The sequence below is a fragment of the Canis lupus genome, chromosome 31 (genome assembly GCF_003254725.2).
Source record: "Canis lupus dingo isolate Sandy chromosome 31, ASM325472v2, whole genome shotgun sequence".
Classification (NCBI taxonomy): Eukaryota; Metazoa; Chordata; class Mammalia; order Carnivora; family Canidae; genus Canis; species Canis lupus.
In genome coordinates, this window is record NC_064273.1 from 8,487,237 (window position 1) to 8,493,360 (window position 6,124).

At 38.4% G+C, this 6,124-nt stretch overlaps 1 protein-coding gene and 1 long non-coding RNA gene across 10 annotated transcripts in view; one reads left to right on the plus strand and one right to left on the minus strand.

Annotated features, from left to right (window-relative positions):
- ROBO1 (roundabout guidance receptor 1) overlaps positions 1-6,124 on the plus strand; it is a 1,126,854-nt gene that overhangs the window by 641,563 nt on the left and 479,167 nt on the right. The window lies entirely within an intron of this gene.
- LOC112661605 (uncharacterized) overlaps positions 1-6,124 on the minus strand; it is a 28,104-nt gene that overhangs the window by 17,641 nt on the left and 4,339 nt on the right. For all 4 annotated transcript variants that reach the window (XR_003137843.3, XR_003137841.3, XR_003137840.3 and 1 more), the window contains 2 exons: positions 1,502-1,580; positions 217-263 (listed from right to left, as the gene is read on the minus strand). This is a non-coding gene — a long non-coding RNA (uncharacterized LOC112661605). The remainder of the gene's footprint in view (positions 1-216; positions 264-1,501; positions 1,581-6,124) is intronic.

The window sequence follows — 6,124 nt, forward strand, 5'->3', positions numbered from 1 at the left end:
GCAGTGAGCCTGATGCGGGACTCGGTCCCCAGACCCAGGATCACACCCTGAGCTGAAGGCAGATGCTCAAACACTGAGCTACCCAGGCATCCTCCTTTAAGATTTTTTTAAATCCATTTTTATTTGTTTTTTTTTTCCTAGTTCTATTGAGATATAATGACACACAGCACTGTATATAAGATTCAGGTGCGCAACATAATTTGACTTCTTACGTACATTGTGATGAGACAAGCCCAGTAAGTTTAGTTAAGATCCATCATCTCCTATAGGTATAAAATAAGGGGAAAAATAATATGATGAGAACTCTTAGGATGTTCTCTCATAACAATTCCCATATATGCCATACAGCAGTGATGGCTATAGTCATCATATCGTATATTGCAGCTCTAGTATTTATTTATCTTGTAACAGGGAGTTTGTGCCTTTTGACCAACTTCTTCCAATTATCCCTCCCTAGGTCTCGATTACATTTTTCTTTTTAAGATTCAACATATAAATAAAATCAAACAGTATTTGTATTTCTCTGACTTATTTCACTTAGCATAATGCCTTCAAGATCCATCCATGTTACTACAAATGGCAGGATAGCCTCCTTTTTTTTTAATAATAAATTTATTTTTTATTGGTGCTCAATTTGCTAACATACAGAATAACACTGAGTGCTCATCCCGTCAAGTGCCCCCCTCAGTGCCCACCACCCAGTCACCCCACCCCCCGCCCTCCTCCCCTTCCACCACTCCTAGTTCGTTTCCCAGAGTTAGGAGTCTTACATGTTCTGTCTCCCTTTCTGATATTTCCTACCCATTTCTTCTCCCTTCCCCTCTATTCCCTCTCACTCTTATTTATATTCCCCAAATGAATGAGACCATATAATGTTTGTCCTTCTCCGACTGACTTACTTCACTCAGCATAATACCCTCCAGTTCCATCCACATTGAAGCAAATGGTGGGTATTTGTCGTTTCTAATGGCTGAGTAATATTCCATTGTATACATAAACCACATCTTCTTTATCCATTCATCTTTCGATAGACACCGAGGCTCCTTCCACAGTTTGGCTATTGTGGACATTGCTGCTAGAAACATCAGGGTGCAGGTGCCCAGGCGTTTCATTGCATCTGTATCTTTGGGGTAAATCCCCAGCAGTGCAATTGCTGGGTCGTAGGGCAATAGCCTCCTTTTTAATGGCTGGATAATACCCCATTATACAGGTCTTCTGTGACTTACAATGGGATAACATCCCAGTAAATCCATCGCAAGTTAAAAATTTGGTAAGTTAAAAATGCACTTAATATATCTAACCTACTAAACATCATAGATTAGCCTAGCCCACCTTAAATGTGCTCAGAATACTTGCACTAGCCTATAATAGGGCAGGTTCATGTAACACAAAGCCTACTTTATAATGAAATATTGCTCAGCTCAAGTAATCTATTGAATAATATACTGAAAGTGAAAAACACTATGGGTATAGAATGCTTGCAAGTGTATCAGTTGCTTACCCTCATGATCCTGTGACTGACTTGGAGCTGCAGCTTGCTGCCAGCATCATAAGAGAGGATGGGACCAAATATCACTAACCTGAAAAAATATAAAAATTCAAAATTTCTACTGAATATATATTTTTACCATCGTAAAGTTGAAAACTCACAAGTTGAACTATCATAACTTGGGACCATCCAATATATAGACCACACATTCTTTATCAATTCATCCATTGCTAGACTCTTAGGCTGTTTCCATGTTTAAAACTTAAAACTCATGGTATTTTTCCCCCTGTGCTTCATGCAGCCCAGCAGCCCAGAATCTAATATAGGCTCTAGTTCACCTGCCATCATATTTAATTACCTCTTTCTAATTCATTCCCTTTCCTCTACAGGGACAGAGTCAAGAATGCATGTAAATGAAAAACAAAAAAACAAAAAACAAAAACAAAAAAAGAATACATGTAAATGAGTTATTTCTTTCTCTCAGTATACATGCTGCCCAGTCAAAACTATCTTCATCAGATATTTGGGGAGTTAGGGTAGTTATTAAGTTTCAGGGTGATGAATATACCTAGTGATGAATATATATATACACACACAAGTCAAATTTCACTCTGCTGACTCCTACTTCAGTGTTACCTCCATTAAATCAAAACATTTTGTTATATGAAATAAACTTATCATCTCCCATTACAAAAATTATTCTCATTAACAAATGAAAAAAAAATCCATCATCTTCAAAAGTAATTATAATATGGTGACTTGTATAAATCCAAAATTAACTTTTTCTAAGCTAGAAACCAAGCCAGACATTGAGTTGCAGATTTTCAAATTTCTGTCCCTTTTGTCCTTCTCATTTCTCGTCTAGAATGGCCTTTCTCTTCTTTTTTTTTTTTTTTTAAGATTTTATTTTTTCATGAGAGACACAGAGAGAGAGAGAGGCAGAAACACAGGCAGAGGGAGAAGCAGGCTCCATGCAGGGAGCCTGATGTGGGACTTGATCCCAGGTCTCCCGGATCAAACCCTGAACTGAAGGTGGTGCCAAACCACTGAGCCACCTGGGCTGCCCAGCCTTTCTCTTCAATTCTGTGTCAGTGTCATCTCATCGAGATTTTACCCGACTTGCTCCAAGAAGATCGTGTTTTGCCTTCCACAGGGCACTCAGGTGGCCTGTTTATAACACACATCACATAATTGTTAGGTTACCTATCTGTCTTCCTTACATTTCCTAACGGTTGCACCCCTGGGATAAGGCTAGGTCTTATTTTTTTTATGTGCACAACATATAAGACCGTGATTGGTGCTGAGTATTTCATTTATTTCATTGAATCTAAAGCAAAAAAAAAAAAAAAAGTACAAGCATACCTTGAAAAGAGTACAACATAGAGGCAGAAAAAGGGCATTTCCTTTGTATTTGTATAAGAGTCTTTTTTTTAAAGAGTTTATTTATTTATTCATGAGACACATAGAAAGAAAGGCAGAGACACAGGCAGAGGGAGAAGCAGGCTCTCTGCAAGAGCCTGATGTGGGACTCGATCCTAGGACCCCGGAATCACGACATGAGTCAAAGGCAGATGCTCTCTTAACAGCCATCTATGAAAAGCCCACAGCAAATATCATTCTCAATGGGGAAACACTGAGAGCCTTTCCCCTAAGATCAGAAACACGATAGGGATGTCCACTCTCACCACTACTATTCAACATAGTACTGGAAGTCCTAGCCTCAGCAATCAGACAACAAAAAGAAATAAAAGGCATTCAAATTGGCAAAGAAGAAGTCAGACTCTCCCTCTTTGCAGATGACATGATACTGTACTTAGAAAACCCAAAAGACTCCACTCCAAGATTGGAACTCATACAGCAATTCGGCAGTGTGGCAGGATACAAAATCAATGCCCAGAAATCAGTGGCATTTCTATACACGAAAAATGAGACTGAAGAAAGAGAAATTAAGGAGTCAATCCCATTTACAATTGCACCCAAAAGCATAAGATACCTAGGAATAAACCTAACCAAAGAGGTAAAAGATCTGTGCCCTAAAACCTATAGAACACCTGTGAAAGAAATTGAGGAAGACACAAAGAGATGGAAAAATATTCCATGCTCATGGACTAGAAGAATTAATGTTGTGATAATGTCAATGCTACCCAGGGCAATTTACACATTCAATGCAATCCCTATCAAAATACCATGGACTTTCTTCAAAGAATTGGAACAAATACGATTTGTGTGGAATCAAGAAAGACCCTGAATAGCCAGGGGAATATTAAAAAAGAAAACCAGAGCCAGGGTCATCACAATGCTGGATTTCAAATTGTACTACAAAGCTGTGATCATCAAGACAGTGTGGTACTGGCACAAAAACAGACATATAGATCAGTGGAACAGAATAGAGAATCCAGAAATGGGCCCTCAACTCTATGGTCAACTAATATTCGACAAAGCAGGAAAGACTATCCCCTGGAAAAAGGACAGTCTCTTCAATAAATGGTGCTGGGAAAATTGGACAGCCTCGTGCAGAAGAATGAAACTAGACTGTTCTCTTACACCATACACAAAGATAAACTCAAAATGGATGAAATATCTAAATGTGAGATAAGAATCCATCAAAATCCTAGAGGAGAACACAGGCAACACCCTTTTTGAACTCAGCCACAGCAACTTCTTGCAAGATACATCTATGAAGGCAAGGGACACAAAAGCAAAAATGAACTATTGGGACTTAATCAAGATAAAAAGCTTCTGCACAGCAAAACAGTCAACAAAACTCAAAGACAACCTACAGAATGGGAGAAGATATTTGCAAATGACATAACAGATAAAGGGCTAGTACCAAAGATCTATAAAGAACTTATTAAACTCAACAGCCAAGAAACAAACAATCCAATCATGCAATGGGCAGAAGACATGAACAGAAATCTCACAGAGGAAGACATAGACATGGCCAACATGCACATGAGAAAATGCTCTGCATCACTTGCCATCAGGGAAATACAAATCAAAACCACAATGAGATCCCACCTCACACCAGTGAGAATGGGGAAAGTTAACAAGGCAGGAAACCACAAATGTTGGAGAGGATGTGGAGAAAGGGGAACCCTCTTTACTGTTGGTGGGAATGTGAACTGGTGCAGCCACTCTGGAAAACTGTGTGGAGGTTCTTCAAAGAGTTAAAAATAGATCTGCCCTACGACCCAGCAATTGCACTGCTGGGGATTTACAGGTGCAGTGAAAAACCAAGACACCTGCACCCCAATATTTATAGAAGCAATGTCCACAATAGCCAAACTGTGGAAGGAGCCTTGGTGTCCATCGAAAGATGAATGGATAAAGATGTGGTCTATATATACAATGGAATAGTACTCAGCCATCAGAAAGGACGAATACCCACCATTTGCTTCAACATGGTTGGAACTAGAGTGTATTATGCTGAGTGAAGTAAGTCAGTTGGAGAAGGACAAACATTATATGATTTCATTCATTCAGGGAATATAAAAAATAGTGAAAAGAATTAAAGAGGAAAGGAGAGAAAATGAGTGGTAAATATCAGAGAGGGTGACAAAACATGAGAGACTCCTAGCTCTGGAAAATGAACAAGGGGTAGTGGAAGGGGAGGTGGGCAGGGGGATGGGGTGACTGGGTGACAGGCACTGGTGGGGGGGCACTTGACAGGATGAGCACTGGGTGTTATACTATATGTTGGCAAATCGAACTCCAATTAAAAAAAAATACAAAAAAAAAAAAAAGGCAGATGCTCAACTACTGAGCCACCCAGGTGCCCCTGTATAAGAGTATTCTTAATGAAAATGTCTGGTAATGTTTTTTAGAGTGAAGAGAAAGATTAGTGTTTGGAAGAGAAAGCAAGAGTTGTGTTTTTGTTTTCTTTTTGTCACATCAACAGGAAAATTAGTAGCATATTATAAGGAAATGTCTTCATTGTTTTCTTGTGATGAACAATCATCTATATAGAAAAATGTAAATGAGAGAGAGAAATGAAAATGTAGAGATATTGTTTGTCCATTATCAGGGGAAATTTCACAGCAATTATTAGAGAATTTCTGTGGAGGCAGAAAATTGGGAGACCAGACTTTTTTTTGTATCTTTGTTTATGGTTGCCATTATTGGGCAATGACAATGTGAAAAAAAGTCTAAAACAAAGAGAAATAAATATGAAAAAGATCAATTAGTTAATTCAAAAGGAAGCCAAAGGATTCTCTTTGCCCTTCTACAAAGTTATTTTCTCAAATGTAATATTTTTCTGGTTTACTATATATTAACAACTGTATGGAACATTGTGTAATCTGTTCTAAGGCCACATAAAATATTTCATCTGTTTCTTATATATAGTCATGCTACATAGTTTAGAAATTTATTCCCACTGGGTGTAACCTTTGTCGTCTAGATTCAGTAAATGCTTAACAGGCATAGGCCAGGACCATGTGTGTTTTGCTTTAAGGGTAAATAATCTACACTGAGACAGACAACCCCTGAGAATATTCCTCCCATATGTCAATATCATGGTTCTTTTTTAGCATGCCTAATATATCATGTCATCAGCGTGGTCACAGCAAGACAATGGCAATGAGAACCCAGTGTTAGAAGAATTGCTCCTAAAATTCCTCTTAGAATATAATACTA